Source organism: Sciurus carolinensis, unplaced genomic scaffold (assembly GCF_902686445.1).
Source record: "Sciurus carolinensis unplaced genomic scaffold, mSciCar1.2, whole genome shotgun sequence".
Classification (NCBI taxonomy): domain Eukaryota; kingdom Metazoa; phylum Chordata; class Mammalia; order Rodentia; family Sciuridae; genus Sciurus; species Sciurus carolinensis.
The window spans coordinates 231407-253657 of record NW_025920298.1 but is presented as its reverse complement, the minus strand read 5'-3'; the positions used below and the strand labels follow the sequence as shown (position 1 = coordinate 253657).

General features: G+C 40.8%; 1 pseudogene; it reads right to left on the bottom strand.

The window, feature by feature from the left end:
* Positions 1-14979: 14979 nt before the first annotated feature.
* LOC124975533 (proteasomal ubiquitin receptor ADRM1-like) lies at positions 14980-16169 on the bottom strand (annotated as a pseudogene).
* Between the last annotated feature and the right edge of the window lie 6082 nt (positions 16170-22251).

Genomic DNA, 22251 nt, shown 5'->3' with positions numbered 1-22251 from the left:
TTGGTTTTCTTTTCTTCCCCCATCTTACCTGGGGAGCACCTGCCTTCCTAGGGTGGCTTACATTTGCATCCCACAGAGGCCCTTTAACCCACCCATTTTTACATTGTAAATTCTGATGAACAGTTTCAAGAGAAACAGGAATGCTGAGAATTTCCAAAAAACAAATGTGTCCTAGACTCTGGGGAGAGGTGGTACCTGCAGGCAGGTGATGTTCAAAAGAAGTCTGAAACAAGATCAGTGTGGTAGTCAGCTTTCCTTACTGTGACAAAACACCTGACAAGCCACTTAAGGAGAGGAAAGGTTTAGTTTGGCTCACAGTTTCAGAGGTTGCCTTCCATGACTCTGTTCCTTTGGGCCTACAGCTGGGTGTCCCTACATGGTGGGGAAAGAATGCAGGAGCAAAGTCAGGAAGCAGGAAGTGGTTCAGGGAGACTCCCACTATCCCCTTCAAGGGCACACTCCCAATGACCTAACTTCCTTCCATGAGGCCACACCTCCTTATAGCCTAGAGACCAAGCCTTCAACACATGGGCCTTGGGGAGCATTCAAGATCCAACAATGGCCAATAGTTCATAGGGTCATGTAAAGGGGTCCCAGGCAGGGGAACAGCCTGGCAGAAGCCCTGTGGTGGGAGGAAGAGGGCACAATTTTGGCAGAGAGTTAAGGAACACTGTGTGATCCAGGAAGTCATGTCACATCCCTGAGCCTCAGTTTCTTCTGACAAGTGGTCCAAAACTACCTGCTCCCTCTTATAGCCTCTACAGAGCAGGAGGCAGAACTTAGAAGTTCTAAATGAGAAAGGGGGCCCAAGAGTCGGGACCCAAGAATAACAATGCAGGCAATGAATGCTTACAAAGGAAGCACAAGGCAAGACCCTGTGTTTAGTTCACTTTTTTCCTCCAAAGCCCTTGCCCTCCTGGAGTGACATTAGCACCGTGGGGTGGGGGAGTATCAGAGAAACTCATATGCCAGTGGCTGCAAAGAATGCTATCCACAGTAAGAAATTTAGTGAAGAAAAGTAAAGCAAGAGCAGAGAGTGCAAGACAAGGGAAATATTTTAAATAAGACCTCTGAGAGCAGAGACTTGAAGAAGGTAGAGGAACTCACCATGTGAAGACTGGGGTATGAGCAAGTCAGGAAGAGCCAGCTAAGGTCCTGGGGCAGGAGGGACTCATTGGAGATACAGCAATGAGGCTGGTGTGGCTGGGACATGGTCAGCAAGGTGGAAGGGAATGATGGGAGAGGAGGATGGAGCGATTGTGGGTTCAGATTCTCCAGGGCTTTGTGGACCCAGTGAGGAGTTCAGCTTTTTACCTGCATGAGCAGGAATCTGGAGTCACAGGTTGCCTGGAGGAGACCCCTGATTTGTAGTGCAGGGTCGTCCTGGCTGAGGCAGGGAAAGGCTCAGTGGAGGGCAGAGAAGGAGGCAGGCAGGTGACTGATGGTCCTGCCCTGCCCCACTGCCACGAGTCTGCTCCTGTCCCTGAAGTGCTACATCCCCTGGCGTGTGCCAGTCAGGGGTGATGAGCTGCAAGCAAGCAGGTGGGCAGGACCCTGATTTCCACCAGCCCTGGGTGAAGCTGTGGTGTCTGCAGTTAAACTCTGAGCTCTGAAAACACTGTCCTGAGGGGACGCAGGCAGGTGGCAGCCTGGTGATTTAAACGATATCCAGCTCGAATGTGGAGTGTCTAAGTGTTCTCTCCCAGAGCTTCACGTGGGCAGAGACCTGCCTCATTCATTTGTTTAGTTAAGGAACTACTTATTGGCATGACCTCCAGCTGCTGTCAGATGGAGGAGACAGGGACCCTGGTGGCCATTGGGTACAACTCCATGGGGTGGGGGTGGCAAGCGGGGACTAAGGAAGCAGTCATCGGTGACTGGTCCTGGAGTCCAGCTGAGTGTATGGCATTTGGAATGTGCATTGTGTGAATTAGAAACGATGCTGTGTGTGTCCCCGTGAGGAGCCACGTGGGGCACCCGAGGTCCGGGGTGGAGAGAGGACTCACTCAGGATCACAGTCAGTGAGTGACATAGGGCAGCAGCCTTGCGTGATGGAAGGCTGAACGTGGACTGCTTGGCTTGGTCAGTTTCTCACGCCAGCTCTGGCATGCATGGCTACCTGGCAGCCATCAGAATCTGCCCTGAGGGTCCTGAACACCACCCACAATCCCTGGCAGACCTTCTCCTGGGCAGGGCTTTTCACATCGCTAAGGCCAGTTTCAGCCTCAGTGTCTGCAAGAGCGACAGGTGATGAGAGGACCTATGATGCCGTGAGCAAGGACAAGAGGCCGTTCTCGGGACTATCGCTCTTGAGTGTCTCACTTTGGGGAGATACATGGCTGCGCCAGAGGCCTGTCACTTTCATTTGCCAAATGACAGCGAAAATAACAGTGGTGAGAGAGTGGTAGTAAGTGGGACTGACACCCCCCTTCGGTTTTGGGGAAGTGATAGGGAGTGGTGGGGACTGTGGCATTTGGGAGGGTGCATGGGAACACTGGACACCCAGCTCTGGCACAGCATTGACCCCTGGAGCCTGGTCCCACCGCTGCTGGAACTCCAGGTTGGTGACAGGTGTAGGCAATTGAAAGAGGTCTCACTGCAAATTCCTCTTCCCAATTGTGAGATAAACTTGTTCAAAGATTTGCCAAACAAAAACTTAGGTCTAGATGGTGGGATTCTGCACAGAGCACCCTACTAAGCTTCTTGTGCCCTCCAAGGCCTGTGTCTCATGGCGGATGGCTGAGAGTCAGGCGGTGCTGCGCTCCCAAGGTCAGGCCCAACTTGAGAGAGGGACCTGCATCTGGATGCTGGCAGCCCAGCCCCACATTAAGACTGCCCATGGCCCCCGCCCCACCCAGGGGCCTCTGCTTCACTCCACCCTTGCATCCCTGGTCCTCATGTGTCCTTCTGCATCTTGCTCTTCTGCCAGGAGGTCTTCCCAGCCACCACAGCTTATCTCCAAACTCCACACCTTCTAGACTTCTGCTCTGCCCCAGCATTACTGGGACTCTAGTTTGTCATTTACTGAAGACTTTCTTTAAACTCTTTTTCTTAAGCCACATTATTTTAAAAGAACACTTGGGACCAGCACTACACACACAATGTCCCTTTGCCATGAAGAGAAAACCAGAGAGGAGCTCCATGCAGTGAGAGCCATGGAAGGTTGTTACATTCTGACCAGAGTTTGAGGCTCCTCCTCCTGACATTTGCTCTCTATATGTTCAAAAAGAGTCAGGCAAACAAACACCTAAGCACACCTGCAGGATATTCTGGCTGCACCCAGCTGAAACAAAGTTGCCAATGACCCCCATGAAATGATTCCTTCAGCTTTATTCCTAGCAGTGCTGAAGGCCAAAGTGGAAACCACTCAAATGTCCAGGCCCAGGATGATGGGTCATAAACAGAGATGTTTATTTGAGGGAAATTAGACAGCAATGAAAAAGAACAAACTCTGAACACAGTATAGCAAAGATGGACTTCACTGACATAACAGGAAGCAAAAGAAGCAAACTCAAAGCAAACTCAAAGGTGTGCATTTGTCCACCCATGGATGAATAGGTAAATAAAATGTATTCACCCAGTGAGGAAGGACTACAGATCCACGAGTGGATGAAGTGTGAAAATATTATGCTAAGTGAAATAAGCCAAACATGAAAAAACACATATGGTATAATTTCAAATACATGAAACATTCAGAATAGGTAAATGCATAAAGACAGAATGCAGATTTGTAATTATTACCTCATATACAAATATGACTGCATGACTGAAGTGATACTACAATATGTATAATCAGAAAAATGAGAGATTACACTCCATTTATGTATGATCTATCAAAACGTACAAATGCATTATACTTCCATGTACAATAAATTAGAACAAATTTAAAACAATTTTTTAAATAATAATAAAAAAATAGAAAGCAGATTTGTGATGCCAGGGACTGGAGAGGGCAGGGAGCTTTGGGGGTGATAGGGAGAATTCAAGGTTGGTTTTGGAGGTGATGAAATATTCTAAAATTGACTGTGGTGACATTTTTCCAGCATCGTAAACATACTAAGTCAGGGAACTTTAAATGGATGCATTATGTGGGGTGCAAATTATATCTCAATAAAGCAAATAAATACTATATGACTGTTGAACTGAAGTTCAAGAACAGGCAGACCTACTCTTGGGGTCAGCAGTGAGGACTGTGGCGAAGGCACCAGCTGGGAGGGCCAGTTGCAGCCAGGGGCTGGGAACAGTCCACTTCTCCCTGCGGATGTGTAAGAGGCTTTGCACAATCTCCTTAAGATGGGTGCACCTTTGATTTTTTTTTTTTTTTTAAGAGAAAAGTGGCGGGTGTTGAGGTTGGGGCAGCAGCAGGCGGAACCCTTCTCCTTGATGGGGCAGAGTGGTGGAGAGCTGGAAGGGAGTAACTTCCTGACCCTGCAGCTCCACGCTGGTTAATGCTGTCTCCTGAGCAGCCGGGACAGGCGCCCTCCTTACAGACAAGGTCGGCTGGGAGCAATCCTGGGCCCTGGGTCAAGTGCTGGCCCCGCCTCTTCTCATGGGGAACGTGCACTTCGAGGTCATTATCATGGTTCCCATTTTGCAATGAGGAAACTGAGGCCCAGGGAGGCTGGAGAACTGCCAGGGTCTCCCAGGTGGTGAGCGCTGGGCTGGGCTTGGAGTGGCCTGCAGCCCTGAGGCTTTGTCAGTCTTCCTCTTTCTCTGAAGCTTGGACACCTCCAAAAGCCCTGCCAGGGTGTTGCCAAACTCTTCTCAGGGAGAGAAGCTCACTAACTCTCCAGATGACTTGTTCCACCACTGAACACTGTGTGTCCCCACAGCCACCTTGAGCCTTGGCCCTGGTGTCTTCTGGTGGCACTCTTGCTTCTCTGGCCTTGGACTAACTCAGCTGGACAGAGGGATGGTGCTTCACCCCCAGCACCCACACCCATCAGGCCCTCCTGCCCCAAGGATGCTGATCTGAGCCTCTGGGGTCCTGATGCCAAGCAGGGCTCCCTGAAGTATCCCCAAGGTTTCCACATTGGGGACATCCAGAGAACACAGCACAGTCTTGTCCAGCACTCAAAGGCTCCTTATGAATCAGATGATCTCTTGAGCTTGTAGAGAATCACTTTCTTCTTTGGAGCCTCAACTTCCTGATCAGGAAAAGGAGGGTCATGGTGACAGCACTTTCAGTGGCTGATAGTTAGGTCAACCAAGATCTTGGGGAAGTGTCCATGTTCTCTTAAATACCCAGAGAAAGTGGGGGAGATGTGACAAGCCTGAGGTCTGGGATAGGACCAGCACTGGGTCCAGGGTGCAGGTGGTGATCAGGGAGCATTTGTTGGGCAAGGGCTCAGTCAAGGTCACACTGTCCAAACCTCAGATGAGCCACTCTGAGCCTGAGACTCTTGTCAAATCCTGATCCCTCCCCATTGGTCTGTGTGAGGCCTAAATGTGGTCATGCCTCAAAGTTGCACTTCTTGAACTTCAACCTGTTCAGAAATCACCTTTATAAATGCAGCTTCTGGGGTGATAGGCTTTGGCTGGTTGTGATGGAGACCCCGCATTTCTGACCTCAGATGTGCAGGTCTGTGGACCACACATGGGCTAGTCACCCAATAAAGCTCTTGGTAAACGGCAGGTGCTCAATAAGTGCAGGTGTTTCTTGATGAAAATGTGCAGCATCTCTATAGTCTTAAAGTTCTATCTTTCCAGAGTCCTCTTCTCTTGCCCATCCTGTCCCTGACATTCTGCTCCCTAATTTGCCCCCCTGGGAAGGCCCCCTCATGTCCCCTTTGTGTTTTCTGCTTATCACCTGCTGGTCTTGAACTCTCCCTGAGAGCAGTCCAGGTCTGGGTCTCAGACTGGCTCCTAGTGACACCTGACAGAGGCATTTTTTGCGGAAACCAGTTCAGGACACTGACGGCAACCGGGGCAGGGTGCTTCTTTCCTGATGCACTGGATCAGAGACTCATGTTCAGGAAGCTTCTGCAATCCATCAGTGGACTCCAGTTCAGCAGCTTGTACCTGTCCAAGACTTGAGTCTGAGGAAATGGACACACTTCCAAGGTGTAAATGCTCTTATAGCACAAGAGAAAACATGCCCTCTCGCTGCTCTAGGTGATCCAGCAATTTCCATATCACAAATGGAGTAGAGAAACATGGTGGGTTGAGGAGGTGCCACAGCATTGTCCGAGAGAGCTGGGACATTGCCACGTGGTAGAGGTCTCTCAGAGAGGAGTGAGGGAGGGTTGGTGCACCCTTGCTGGATTTGTTCACCAGGAGTCACAGGAAAGAGCATCTGCTCCTGAATCCAAGATGGGGAGGAAAGCATGGGAAGGAGACAGCAGCCCCCAGCTGAGCTCTGGCATTCAGGAAGGTGGGATGGCTGAAGGAGCCACTTGGGGAAGGGCAAGGGGCTTCAGGAACTTTCTGTACAATAGAGTCATAGACTTAAGGAGCCACCAGGTCTCAGGTGGAGATGAGTTGAAAAGGGGAGAGGATGAGGAGAGGTGGCTATTGGGACACTGAGGGAAGCAGGCTGTCTTGGTTCCCTGTCAGCAGACACATGGGGATAAACAGAAGAGTTGGTGGCAGCAGAGGATCACCCCTCTGTAGGAGATAGTGCAGGGGAATTCTTAATAATTTTATTATACTCGGGAAAAATGCAATTCCTACTTCTGAATTCAAGAAACTACCAGTTTTATTTTTCTAATTTATTGGTGACAGTCCAAAAGGTTTCCCATCCATGGAGAGCATGTGAACTGTCCTCCCAGATGCTGGAGGTTACACCTGGGTTCCAAAGACAAAGTTGGGTGTCTCGATATTATCTCTCCTAAAGTGTCTAAAATGTTAAGTTGGCCTACCAAAAAGATAAAAAGAAAGCTGAGAGACTTTCAGACTGTTTGATACAAGAAAACTCAGAAGGTCAGGGACGTTTCCATATTGAACTCTGTGTTAGAATAATGAGGCGTTTCTATTGTGTGTAGTCACTTTGTTTTATTTTATTTTTTATTTTTTACAATAAAAATTTCCTTTAGAATTGATTGAACAATATAAAACAAAAGTTGGGCACAAATTATACAAAGTATTTAAAACAACATTTCTGGTGTTCAGTTAACATCTTAAATTTACACAGTAGCTTATGTTTAATAGCAGTGTGAACATGATGTAGTCAAACCAGATGCATCCTGAACTGTAGAGAAGGGGATTGATCTTATCTAGCCCTTACTTTAATGCACTGGAGAAACAATTAGGGGAACAACTGAATCCTGCAACACAAGCCGCCTTAAGACAAATGAACTTACTTGGTCCAAATGTATTGGAAATATATTCAGGACTTGAAGATATCAGTTAGGCAGAATGACTAGTTGTGGGTATTCACACATCCATTAAGATCTTTAACTTCTTGTTTATAACTTAAGAATTCATGAGTTTTGCAACCTCTGAAACTAGATTTAACATCTAAGATGAGATGCAAGTTGAAATGGTTGTGATTCTGCATGGCTATCATTTCTTAAATGGTAGAAGCAATGTGTGGGGGAAATCAGCATTTTGTAGTGTACTTAAGCAACATATAGTATGATTCCAACTTCCCAGCAATTTCTTAAAAGTTTTTTTTTTTAAAAAAAACACAGCTAATTTATTGTATTTTATTTTCTTCTTTTATTCACTTTTCTTTTTTTATTTATTAGACTCTTTCTAAGCAAAAAGCAAAATCAAGTTCATGACTTATATTTTCTAGGGTCTATAGAGCTACACTGGGAAGTCTGGAAGATTCTGATTACCCTGCAGCCTTTGAAACTTAGTAACATAGAACTAACCAATGCTCACAATCATCATTTTTATTAACTTCAAAAATCATGGCTAATATTTTAGTAAATATGTGTTACATATCCCCTTTATCGCCTTGAACTTCATTTTCACATATTTTATGTTATTATTTTGCCATAGACAATTGATATCCTAATCATTTTTTTCTAATCTTGTTCCTCTCTTTGCTTCATTTTGTTATGGTTTCTATTGTGATGCCTGTAATTTTCTGACATTTTCTTCTGCAGTCTCTAATAACTACTGTTAATCTTATCAAGTATATATTTTATTTCAGATTATTTATTTTTATCTCCAGAATTTGGATTCGATTTTTAAATGTCCTGATGCCTACTGACTTCCAAGACTCACTATATCACTTTTTATGTTCAGCTAAGCCTACGCCAAAGACTTTAGCCTATGCCCAAACCTGAAACTCTGCCTGTTCAGCATTCCTTTCCTGAGTCTGGTGCACAAATGCCAGCCTCTCCAGTCTTGCAGGACTCTCATCTCTGCCTGCTCACCTTCCCAAGTTGCTTTACTGTGTTCACCACTGTATTCCTGTGTGGCAGTCTGGAAATTGCCTCCATGCAGAAAGCTACCTTGATCTCTTGCTTGTTTCTCATGTCCCAGGGATCATAAAATCCAATATATTAAAAGGAGTTGCTTCTCATAATCTTTACAGGTGCAGAGTGGTTGTAGGCAGCAGAGCTAGTCTGGTAGCATATACTTGATGTTGCAGAATTCAGAAATATCACCAGGTTTGCCAGGAATCAACTCCCTTAGCTGACTTTTCCAACTCCATGATTACAAAATTGTTCCTTCCTTTGTCTTCTGCATACTGCCTGGAGACATATTCCAACAACTTTAAAAGATATAAATAACCGAGAATATTGTTTGTGGCAGAATCATGGAGAAACAAAGAAAAATACATAACTGCATAATCCTTACCTGCTAGGAAATTATGTGGTATACTTCTAAATAATAAGTCAAGCAAGAAATTATAACAAATTTAAAACTAGTTTGAGCTAGGCCAGTATTGATGCTGTGATTGAATGAAAAGAATACAGCTATCCCAGCAGTTAGGCAAAAGTCTGTGACCCTAAATGCACATGACTAGCAAATCAAAACAAAACAAAACATATAAATCTCATTGTTAAGAAGCTAAGAAAAAAACAGCATATTAAAAAAAGGGAAAAATGAGTAATCTAGATATTAATGGAAGAAAATACATATATAGGAATAATTAAAAAGTCAAATATTTTCTCTTGAAAAGCATACTTAAATTGACAAACAATTAGTAAGAATGAATTTAAAAAAAAAGAAAAAAGAAACCACAAATTAAAGGGTCAGGAATGCAAAAACTGGGATGTCACCAAGGCATAATGGCTGTTTAAAAAAATTGAGAGGATATCATAAGTAATTTTATGAACATGAAATGATTATTGGGATAATGAGAAAATCATGTGAAAAGAGTAACTTATCAATAAAGATGAGAGAAAAATATGATAGAAACTATATTTATAACATAACTTAAATTTAATGTTAAAAAATACAAGGAAACCCTTGGTGTAGGTAGTCTCACTAGTGATTTTCAAAGACTTAAGAAATAGCATCAATCATGCACAAACTCTTCCATAGAATAAGAAATGCTGGAATATGCCTCAAAGTTTCTAATGGAGACTAGAATAAATTTTAATATTCAAACTAGACTTGTATATTACATAAAATGTAAATTAAAGACTGATATTTCTCATAAACCCAGAATAAATTTTAAAATCTCAACAAAGAGGATGCATTAGTAGGTAGATGATTAGGCATGCATCCCCCTTATTTCTTTGACTAAATACAGCTGAAAATCAAGGGCATTTTGTACAAAGCAAGCATCAGAAAACTGTTGAAGATTTTTAATAGGTATCTCTGCCCTGGGAAAGAAGAATAGTGAGTTCCCTGCATTTTATTTATGCCCTGTGCATCAATTACCTGGAGTTGAAGATGCTACCAACCTGAAAACACAAACAGGGGCAGACAAAAAAACAAACAAAAAGAAACAAAGAAAGAAAAGTCTAATTTTCTCTTGCCGAATGACCAGGAAGAGGAGCAACTTGGCAACTCAAAACAATTTTAGACCATAATGATTTATTCTACCCCAAAAGCAAAACAGGTATGGGTAAAAAAGAACTATGTTACCATGTCCACTGAAATCAGCAAAGTCTTTAAAGGGGACTAGAATTCTGTCCTTGTCAGATTGTAACAAATTGTCCCCACCCAATTTCTCTGTGGGGATATCAGAGGTAGTCTAGTAGAGAAACAGGATTTTAACTACTGTCCAGGACCCCTGTCCCCTTTGGTGTCAGGCCACGTGGGAAATGTAGTGAAGCTCTCGTTCTAGGCAATACCAGCTGGTGTAGTATCAGAGGAAGTCAGCTAACAAATACAGCTTTAAAATGGTATAGAATCTCGTAGCACAACACTCTAATTCCCTGGCTTTATAAAAATTATCCATCAAACCAAGAACAAGGAAGACATGAAATTGTGAAGAAAAGTGATCAAAAAATGCCAAATGAGATTACAGAGATATTGGAGTAATCCAATATTAAAAATCAACCACCATAAAAATATTTCAAGTAATTTATAAAAAGGCTTGAATAAAAAAAAAGTTAAGAAATAGAAAGGTTCAGCAAGAAAATCTATATCCAAACATGTAAGATTTAAACTACTGAAAAATAAAGATAAAGAAAAATCACAAATCCCATGATTGAGAAGGTAACATCATGCCCTTAAAGGAAAAATAAATAGAATAATAACAGATTATTTCTCACTGCAATCAGGATACCAGAAAGAACTTGCACAGCATTTTCAAATATTCTAAAAATAATGTTCAACTTGGAATCCCATATCCAATAAAAATATTCTCTGAACATGAAGGGGAAATTTACATACCCATATAAAGAAATACTAAGAAACAATTTGTTACCTGGATACTTACTCTAAACAAATGACCAGCCTGAATTCTCTAAACAGAAAGGAAGAGGTAAAACAAGCAACATTAGAGAACCTGGAGAGAAGGGAGCATTGCCGTTTGGATTAGCATAATAGAATTTCTTTCTCATTTGTACTTTTCTAAATAATGTTTGATGTTTGCAGAAGAAGTAATTTGTATAAAATGCAATGTCTACAACCACCACTGATAAAGCTATACAGAGAGAGTCAAAAACACTATAAATTTATCTAATGAATTCTGAAAAGTGTTTAACCAACAGAAAAGCAGGAAGTGAAAAAGAAAAATGAGGGAGAGAAAAAAATAGGAAAAAAAATAGCAGATACAGTTCTCAAAGCATCAATGATCACATTAAGTGTAAATAACCTAAATGTACCAGTTAAGAAACATTAATGTATAATGACTGGAAATCACTACCTAACTTAGAAGCTTATTTCAAATGCAATGATATATGCAGTTAACATACAAGTGGAAAAGGATATACTGGACATTGATCAACCAAAAAAAGTAGAACTGGCTGTATTCCTATCAGGTAAAGTTGGCTTCAAAGCAAAGAAAATTATCATGAACAAAAAGATGTTATATAACGGGTCATTTGTGTGAAAAGTATATAATTGAGTCACTGTATATAAAGACAAATTACATCAAGAGACTTAATAGTGCTAAATGTACAGGTGCCAAAGGGTAGGGCTTAAAAATGCATGAAGCACAACTTGATAAAACTACAAGGATATATAGAGAAACCCAACTTTATTGTCAGAAACATCAGAAACTTCCAAATAACTGAATGAGTAAAATGTCATCAAGGATGAAGAAAACTCAGCAACATCATTAAAACAGCAGATATAATTGAACAGAACACTCCATCCAATAATAGTAGGATACACATTCTTCCCAAGGGGTGACACAAAATATATTGAGTAAGACTATGTCCTGACTCTTAAAACAATTCTCAATAAATTTTAAATAATTGATGTGATACAGTTTGTATTCTGCAACCATAATGTAGTTGAAATAAACATCAATTTCAAAATACCAGAAAAATTTCCAAATACTGGGAAAATCAGTTGTGAACAAAAAAATCCAGGGGTCAAAGAGGAAATTTGGAAAAAAAAATTGTCAAAAATCTGTAAAGGATCTTAAAGTTTACCTTAGTGGCAATCTCTTAGGTATGTGTGTTGCTGTTTCATGGATGAGAACAGAAGAAAAGAGCAAACCAGGAAATCAGATAAGGACAACATCCGCACAGCATGTCAAACACTCTGAGCATCTCTTACCTTTTTCCTCAAATCAAGGAATGCTGGGCAGTATGGCAGATGCTGTGCACAATGTGGACTTGCCTCACAGCAGAGAAACCCTGAGATCAAGGAACCTGGATGTTTTGCAGTGGTTGAAAGCAGATCTAACACTTGCCTTGGAGGAAGTCATTATCTTTATTATTGTACAGAGCAAACAAATCTGCCTTTTCTCCAGAGGAATATAATCTCTCTAGTTTAAAAGTCTGTGCACAATTCAAATGTAGTTGAAAATTAGGCTAGAACCAAAAGACACTTGTACCTTACTTCTAAGATATTCCAGAACATGAAAAGTCCATGGAAAATTTCATCTTATAAAGAAGCTGTCCCTACTTTCATAAAACATTGCAATAGGTGCCTTAGTCATTGTAATGGGAGCAATTGATTTGAATGTTACATAGGAAAATAAAATTATTAGTACATGATATGACAGCGAACACAGAAAATCTAAAGAACATGCTGTACAGTATCTTAATTAAAAGGAACATTAAAAACACCATGTCCCTGTATGCCCTTTTTTTTTTTTTTTTGGTTTAGATACAGTGTTCCCCAAAAGCTTATGTGTGAGACAATGCAAGAAGGCTTGAAGGAGAAATGATTGGGGTTTAGCCTTAACCTATCAGTGCATTAATCCCTGATGGGATTCACTGAGGTGTGGCTGCAGGAAGTGGTCCTTTGGGGGCAGGGCTATGGGGCATATATTTTGTATCTGGAGAGTGGAGTCTCTCTCTCTGCTTCCTGATCATTATGTGAGCTGTTTCCCACTGCCACACTCTTCCACCATGATGTTTAGTACCACCTCAAGCCTGGAGGAATGGAGCCTGCTGTCTTTGGACTGAGACCTCTGAAACCATAAGCCTCCAAGTAAGCTTTTCTCCTAAAATTGTTCTGGTCAGGTCTTAGACTCAAAGCAGCGAAAAAAATGACTAAAACAACCCTTTCCCCCCAAAAAACCTAGCCCTTTAAGGTAACAGAGCAATCCTGGGTTACTCATAACTAATAACCATAACTAATGGTTATCAGGTTGTGCTACTAAGATACAGCAGTTAGAATAATTTCACTTTGGTTTAAAAGAATAGAGCATGTAGAACATTCATGTGCTGTAATTAATTATGCCACCACCACCTCTGTAGTTACAATAAGCAGAAGAGAATGGTCTTGTCAATAAATGTTGAATTCTTCGAATCTCAAAAAATGAACTTTACCTCTTGGCTCACCACATAAACAAAAATCAATTCTAGTTGGATTGTGGTACAAAAGCCAAATGGTGAAATAACACCATTTTCAAAGAAAATATTAAAGAGTTTTTTCCTAAATCTGGGGATCCAAAATCAGTTGATAATGTCTTGTTTTTCTTGAAAAAAATGAGCTTCATTGAAATTAAGAAGTTATATTTAGCAAAAGCCATCTAGGGAGGAAAATGGGAACAGCAGCTCTGTAGCTCACTTGACTCTTCATAAGAACACCTGAGGCAATGTCAACTTCTTCTGATCTTGTGGTAAATAAAACAATGGCATTATATAGCAGAAGGACAATGAGGAGGATTTGAACCCAAAATGTTTCATAGGATGTGCCTCATGATCTAGAATGTTTCTGTAAATATACCAGAATTTTTTGGATTTAAGAATTATGTGGAGGAGAGTGAAAATTAGTTACATAAACTCTCTGGTCTTCATGCTTCCTCTGAGTTGACTTGCACCACACAGATTGTAAGTGGTCACCTGTTCCTTCAAAACTATTGTATGTCCTCTTTTATGGATAAAATGAAGATTCATATATATATATATATATATATATATATATATATATATATAGTAAAAAAGTAATAGTATCCAAAACTTATGAGATATATAAATTACTACTACAAATCATTTTTTTTTAATTAGCTCAATCGGGAAAAGAAAAGAAAAAAGAAAAAGGAAAAAAAAAGTCTCAGTGTTAAATATTTATATGTGAGGATATTTTACTTCACTATTCAACTGGAAAGTACATATTGAAAACAAGGTGTTAGCCCTGAAGCTAACAGCAGTATGAAAATCAATCAAAAAAATCACAAACTTAACAGCAAGTAAGCAGGACAACAGAAATTGTCTACCATAAGCTTTTGAAGTGGGTGTGACTTAACATAACTGCTTTGGGAAATGGCTTGACAGTATCTAATAAAGCTGAATATAGTATACTCTGTATTGCAGGAATTTCATTCTTAGGTTATAGTTTTTGATGGAATTCCCTGTATCCATCATACAGTATATCCCAGTATATTCAAGCAACAATGTTTTTTAATTGCCCCAAACAAAGAACAATCAAAATTCAAATCAACTTGGTTGCGTATGATTTTCAAACATAATACTGGGCAAAAAATAGAGAGAAATCCTGTCTCAAGCATACTGTATTGTTTTCCTTCATTAAAACGAGCGGGAATCTTGTTATGTTAATCATGTGGTTAATGGTTAGCACTGTGGAGTGAGGGGGTGAGAGATGACTGGGAAGGTAACTGAGGGATCTTCCAGGGATTGAAATGAAGTTTTCTCTTGACATCAATGCTGGTCACACAGACTGGTAGGTTTAATATGTGACAGCTGTCACACTGCACTCATATGATACAATATTGGTGACTGTCACACACCAATTAGGTTTGCATTGTTTTTAAATGAAATTCCTAATTCATTAACACATACCTGTGTTTAATGAATTATGAAATAATAAAAGAGCAAAAATGAAGAAAAACAAAATGTATTTATTAAATTAAACTTCAGAAAATAACCTTTTTTTCTTTTTTCTTTTTTTTTAAAGAAAGGACCTTTATTTATCAGGAGGTCTGAATAAAGGAGCGGGTGGGAGCGCCACCACCTGAGCAGGCGCCTCGCGGCCACGCCTGCCTCAGTACAGACTCAGGTCCTCCTCGTGGTCCTTCTTGTCTTTCACATTGCCCTCCTTCTGCTCGGGTCTGGCGTGGTTCTGCATGGCTTTGGCAAATGCTTCCACATTGCCCTTGTTGGCGGCCTCCACGGCCTCTGCAGGAAGGCCAAACTGGCACACGAGGGGACCCAGCTGCACAGAGGCCAAGGCCGCGATGAACATGCGCAGGGCCTGTTGGAACTGGGGCGAGGTCAGTGTGCTCTGGATCTCCTCTGCAGTCTGGGGCAGTGACTCCCTGAAGGGCAGGTAGGGCAGCAGGCGCTGCTGGACGTCGGGGTTGGCAAGAATGGGTGCCATGATCTCTGGCGTCAGCATGCTGGTGAGGTCCACCTGCTGGCTGCCTCCCCGCCCTGCCGGCACGTTCAAGGTGGCCAGAATGCTCTGGAGGTCGCTCAGCTGGTTGGGCTGCATCGGGCTGGCTGCTGCGCTGGTTCCATTACCTGAACTGGTCGCAGGACTGGGGCTGGTTGCCGAGGCGCCTACTGGGGCAGAGGGGGCTGGGGTGGCACAGGCAGAAGAGGTGGTGGAGGATGGGGTGACCGCTGCTGACTGGCTCTGGGAGCTGGACGAAGAGCTGCTGGCAGACCTGGCCCAGTCAGAGCCCCATGGCCATCCAGTTCCCCAAGGCCCGCTGGTCCAATGAGCTGCATGAGCGGGCTGTGACTCATGTTCCCCAGCAGGCTCAGCAGGCCGCCCTCACCACCCAGTGCCGACAGCTCGTGGCCCCCACTCCCACTGGCCCCCAGGGCCCAGGCATTGGGGGGGTGTTCAGGTACTCATTGACTTTCCGGCAGTGCTCCTCATCCTGGTCAGTCTTGGGCTCCTGCATCCAGAAGAAGAGCTGCTTGGACCCAGTCTTGAACTTGAGCACGTAGACCCTCCCGCTGGGGCACTGAGGCACGCGCTTGAACTCAGTCATCAGGGAAGATAATCAAGTCATCTTCCAGGGTCCCTGATGTCCTGTCCTTCCAGCAGAAGTGAATGAGAGAGTCGTCGGTCTGCTGGATGTATATGAGCCCTTTCCGTTTTTCCGGAGTGACGGTAGTGCCTTTCAATGACATTTTCCCTGCCCAAAACTCCACCAAATACTCGTTGGAGGACCCCCGAGAACCTGGCACCAGGCTTGGGAACAGAGCGCCTGAAGTCGTCATCCCTTGGCTGAGAGGTGAGGTCCGGGTTCGCTCTTCCTCCTCGGCGCCTGCCAAGCCCCCCAGAAAATAACGTTAAAAACCTTCAACTAAAGGAATAAAATAACAAAATGTTAATCATCTGATGTATGAAACTATAAAATTAAAAATAATCATGGGAAATAAATGGAACATAGAAAAGGGTTATCTTCACTAGACCAAGAAGTATTAGAATTCATTAAATACATGTAATTCTGACAAAGGAAAATGGATAGAGGCTATGAAATATGTAATTCAGAAACATCAAATTGTTGTGCCCAAAGGCTTGAGATCCCACAAGGACCACCAGAGACCACGATCAATGCAAGAGGCAAAGAGTCATTTATTAGCGAGTTCGAACCCGGTCCTCTGCGTCCTTAATCAACGACGCTAGGAGAGGCCCCAAGCCCTCGTCAGCAGGGTTTTTATAAGGAAAAGCAAGCAGTTTTACAGTGTTCTTCTAATTGGCTGACATTCGAACAGCTAAACCTCCCTGGTTGGGTCCGGTCAATCTATTTGATTTTTATTGGGTCTGGCCAGAACTGGACGATCCTAGAGGAAGAAGGGAGGAGGGAAGGGGTGAACTATTCAGGAGCTGAGTCGGGGCTAGGCCCTGCTCTCGTCCTTGACGGATAAGGTCTCCAGGCAACTGCACATTCCTCGGACAAATATCTCTTAACAACCTTGGTAAGCACAGGGGCCCAGCAGTCCTGTTTGTCCTTGAGACAGTTAGCAGCACAGATACCACCCTGCTCTCAACAAAATAAGACAACAGAAATATAAACAATATGTGATCACAACTGTAATAATATAATATTTTAAACAATTAACTATGAAATGTTTTTACCTAATTGGTATTGCTTTACATATGTGTGTGAATGTTTTTGTGTATACATGTGCATATTTAAATCTGTATTTGCACATGTGCAACTGTGCACATTTATATATGCATCTGCACATGTAAGTGTATGTGTATCTGCATATGAATATAAATGTGTGTAGACATATATGAATATATGTGTGTGTAGATATATGCACATATAATAACCATTAGGTAAGATATATCAAAGGGGTGTGGGTACATTGCAATTTCCTTAAAGCAAAAATAGTTTTATTGTCCAAATAAATAAATTTAACAAATTACATAGTCTTTAGTATAAAATTTCATCTATTAAAGTGACTAAAGATAACTCACTGAAAGAATACAAAAGAAATGTCTACCAACATACCTCTAGTAAGATACCAATGCAAACTATTATTCTTTCAAGAAAATGGAGTTGGTAAAATAATGATATATTCCCAGATTTTTTAGTATACAACAATTATTAAATACCAGTAGAGAAATAAATAATAAATTAGAGCTCTCATGAGAAGAATTATATAAATGTACAGTACTATATTTCCAATATTGTAACATATCAAAAGATGTAGGTACATATAACTATGGATGTACAAAATATTAGCAACCTTTATGCCTCTGTGTCTTATGGATTTTACATTCATTAATATTCTGCAGTTACAAGCCTATAGTTACTTATAATAATTATGACTTCTATGTAAGAAAAAAGGAGAAAATAGAAAACGGTATATAACAAGTATTTCTCTCTAGATAAAAATTTGTTAAAATTTATAACATGACGTGTCAATATCCCTCATATGTAAAACTCAATTTAGTAAGAAATGTGTGTGACCATAGTTTGATATTAAAAAAGTGGTAAAATCAGCATGTTGCAGGTGAGAAACTATGAAACTGTTTCAACATATAGTAAAATGGGCATAAAATAATAATTGGAAGTATCTTTGGGTTATAAAATTTAATTTTAACAAATTAAATTATTATTTTATTTGGATTTTTTTCTTAGTTTCACATGACATTAGAGTACATTTTGACCCTTTATACAAACATGGAATGAATCTTATTCTATTTGTGATGCCAGTTTTGTGGTTGTATATGATGTGGAGATTCAATGTGGTATATTCGTATATGTATAAAATAAAATTATGTCGGAAACATTCCTCTGTCTTTCCTGTCCCTGTACTCCTCCCTTCCTTTCATTTTCCTTTTTATAATCTATCAAACCTCTATTTTTCCCCTTCTCCCCCTCGTTGTGTGTTAGCATTCACATATAAGAGAGAACATTTGACCTTTAGTGTTTTGGGATTGGCTTGTTTCACTTAGCATAAGAGTCTCTAGATCCATCCATTTACTTTCAAATATCATAAAGTTACAGTTAGTTATAACTGAGTAATATCCAACTGGGTATAAATGCCACATTTTCTTTATCCATTCATCTGTTGAAAGTCACCTAGGCTGGTTCCATATCTTAGTTTTTATGAACTGAGCTGCTATAAATATTGATAAGTTTGAGTCACTGTAGTATGCTGATTTTAAGTCCTTTGGATATATACCAAGGAGTGAGATACCTGGGTCAAATAGTGGTTCCATTGCACATTTTCTGAGGAATCTCCATACTGTTTTCTAGAGTGATTACACTAATTTGCAGTCCCACCAGCAATGTATGAGAATATCTTTATCCCTACATCCTCACCAACATTTATTGTTGCTTGTATTCTTGAGTGTTGCTATTCTGACTGGAGTGAGATGAAATCTCACTGTATTCTCATTTTGCATTTCTCCAGTTGCTAAATATGTTGCACATTTTTTTCATTTATTTGTTGACCATTTATATTTCTATTTTTGTGAATGGTCTGCTTAGTTCCTTTGCCTATTTATTGCTTGGGTAATTGGGTTTTTGGTGTTAACTTTTTGAGTTCTTTATATCCTAGAAATTAATGCTATAACTGTGGGATAGGTGGCAAAGATTTTCTCCCATTCTGTAGGCTCTCTTGATTGTATCCTTTGCTGTAAAGAAGGTTTTAATTTGATATAATCCCATTTATTGATTTTTCATTGTGTCTCTTGTACATTAGGAGTCTTGCTGTGAAAGTTGGTTTGTAAACCCACATGATAGAGTGTTGGGCCTACATTTTCTTATACTAGGTTCAGGGTCACTGTTCTAATGCACAGGTCTTTTATCAACTTTGAGTTGAGTTTTGTATAGGATGAGAGATAGGGGTTCAATTTTATTCTGCTACATATGGATTTCCAGTTTCCCTAGCACTATTTGTTGAAGAGGCTGTCTTCTCCTATGTACATTTATGATGCCTTTGTCTAGTGTGAGATAACCAAATTTATGTGACTTTGTCTCTGTGTCTTCTATTCTGTTCCATTGGTCTTCATGTCTACTTTGTTGCTAATAACATACTGTTTTTTTCTACTATAGCTCTGCAGTATAAGTTAACATCTGGTATTATGATGCCTCCTGCTACACTTTTCTCACTAAGGATTGCTTTGGCTATTCTGGGCATCTTTTTTTTTCCAAATGAATTTCATGTTTGCTTTTTCTTTTTCTATAACGAACATTGTTGGAGGTGAAGTGAGGCTAAGCATCATGGCAGAAGAGTGTGACAGAGGGAAGCAGTATATGTGATGATCAGAGGCACAGAGAGAGACTCCACTCTACATACAAAATGGATACCCCATAGCCATGCCCCCAATGAACTACTTCCTCCAGGTACCACTCTGTTAATCCCATCAGGGATTAATGCACTATTATGTTAAAGCTATAACCCAATCTTTTCTCCTCAAAACCTTCTTTCATTGTTTCCCATGTGAGCTTTTTGGGGACACCATATGTAAACCATAACAGTGGAATAATTTGAGGAGGATTGGTGTTAATTCTTCTTTGAAAGTCTTGTAGAACTAGGCTGAGAATCCATCTAGTCCTGAGTTTTTCTTTGTTGGTAGTCTTTTGAAGGTGTCTTTGAACTCATTGCCTGAAATTGATCTATTTAAATTGTCTAAGTCCCCCAGTTAAATTTGTAGGTCATATGTGTCTAGAAATTTGTTAATGTCTTTAAACTGTTCTGTTTTATTGAGTAAAAGTTTTCAAAATAGTTTCTGATTATCATCTGTACTTCAGTAGTCTGTCATAATATTTACTTTTTCATTGCAAATTTTAGTAATTTGAGTTTTCTCTTTCTCTTTATTAGCTTGGCTAAAGGTTTATCAATTTTATTTATTAAAGAAACACCTTTTTGATATGGTGAAATTTTTAAAAAAATTTTTGTTCGTTTCAATTTTATTTATTTCCACTCTGATTTTAGTTATTTCCTTTCTTCTACTGCTTTTGGTGTTGATTTGTTATTCTTTTTCTAATGCTTTGAGATGTAATGTCAGGTTATTTATTTAGTGACTTTCTTTTCTTTCAATGAATGGTCTCAATACTGTGAACTTTTCTCTTAGAACCATCTTCATTGTGCCCCAGAGATTTTGATATGTTTTATTTCATCATCAATTCTGAAGCTTAATTTTGCTGGATATAGATTCTTGGTTGGCATCCATTTTCTTTCAGAGGTTGATATATATTATTACAACACGTCCTAGTTTTAAGGGTCTGGGTTGAAAAATCAGCTGAGATCAGAATTGGTCTCCTTCCAAATATGACCTGTCACTTCCCTCTAGCAGTCTTAAAATTTTATCCTTACTTTGTATGTTGGGTGTTTTCGTAATAAATGTGCCTTAGTGAAGATTTGTTGTAATTTTGTATATTTGGTGTCCTGTAAACCATCTGTGTTTGATTTTTCATTTTTAATCTTTGGAAAATTTTCTAATATTATTTCATTGAAAAGATTGTGCAGGATTTCTGTCTTCTTATTGAAGTGATTTTTCACTTCTTGAATTTTCTCTCTGAATTCACTTCTTAACTATGAACTTTCTAAATTCCTTCTCTGACCTTTCTTCCACTGTGATATCATTTTACTCTGTTAAAGAGGTAATTTGGTTTGTTTGGGATGATTTGTTCCTTTACTTTTTCATAATCTTTATAAGTCTACCCCTTTATCTGTTAGCTTCTAACCTATGAATTTAAAGTGTCCCTGGAAGTTTTCCATTTTTTCTTGAGGTATGTATTACACACAAGAGTAGTAGTCAGTGGCTGTCCAAGTCCTTCTTCTTCTTGTGGAGCTAGTGGAGTAGCCCACTGTCAGCTCCCCTTCTTGTTAGTATGAGGTGGGGCAGGTTGGATGTTGTTGTCTTCTCTATTCACAGTAAGGGGTTGCTCTCGAGTTCTGTGAGAGGAGTTCCCAGAGGTAAAGATCCTACAGACAGTGCTTGGGTCCAGCTTTGTTGAATGACAATTGTTCTGAAGCTTTTAAATCAGCACACTCTGAAGTCTGGCTGCTTCTGATCCACACCAGGAGTCCAGACCCCTGGAGTCTTCCCTGGGTTCTGCTTCTGCAGCAGAGGAGCCAGTCTTTCACCCAGCTGGGCTCAGTCACAAAAGGATTGAAGTGAACATTCACTCCCCTGACCCAATCAATTCCTGGTCCTGCCCAGCTGGTCTTGTGAACCATCAGACTCGAAGGGTAAAAGGCACCCAGGATCTCTAGGGTATGATGTCCTGAATTCCCCTGGATACCACACTCTTCATACCTAAATTTCACCTGGTTTACTAGTCACACTTGGGTCATTTGGTGAGCCTCTGCCAGGTCAGGTTTTAGGAATCAGCTGGAAGTACATGGGTCTAGGCACCAGGGTGTTGATGCACACTCTCTGGCTTTCACATTATAGCTGAAAATAACTGTGACTGTCTTGGCTCTGTGTGGGTTACCAAGAGAAGAACAGTGTCTTTCCCACACAAGAATATATTGTAGCTCACTCACTGAATCAGTTCAACAATGTCTTTGATCACTGATTTCTCCTTTCAAGACACTCCATGGTAGCACCTGAAAAGTGGGTTTTCTTAGTCTCCCTGTTCAATTTGTCTTTGATGGATCTGCATAAGGAGCTGCTGGCACCAGCAGGGTATTTTTTTTTTCTTTTTAAATTTATTCTATCCAATTTTACGAGTCCCTAGGTGTTCTGAAAGTGTGGTATTAAATTGCAGTATTAAAAATAAACTTTAGGGGGCGATCCAAGATGGTGGACTAGAAGGTGACTGCATCCCCAGTCGCTCCAGAACCCAGGAGTCAAGAAGGGGAGGCATTGAGAGACTAGGAGTAAAAT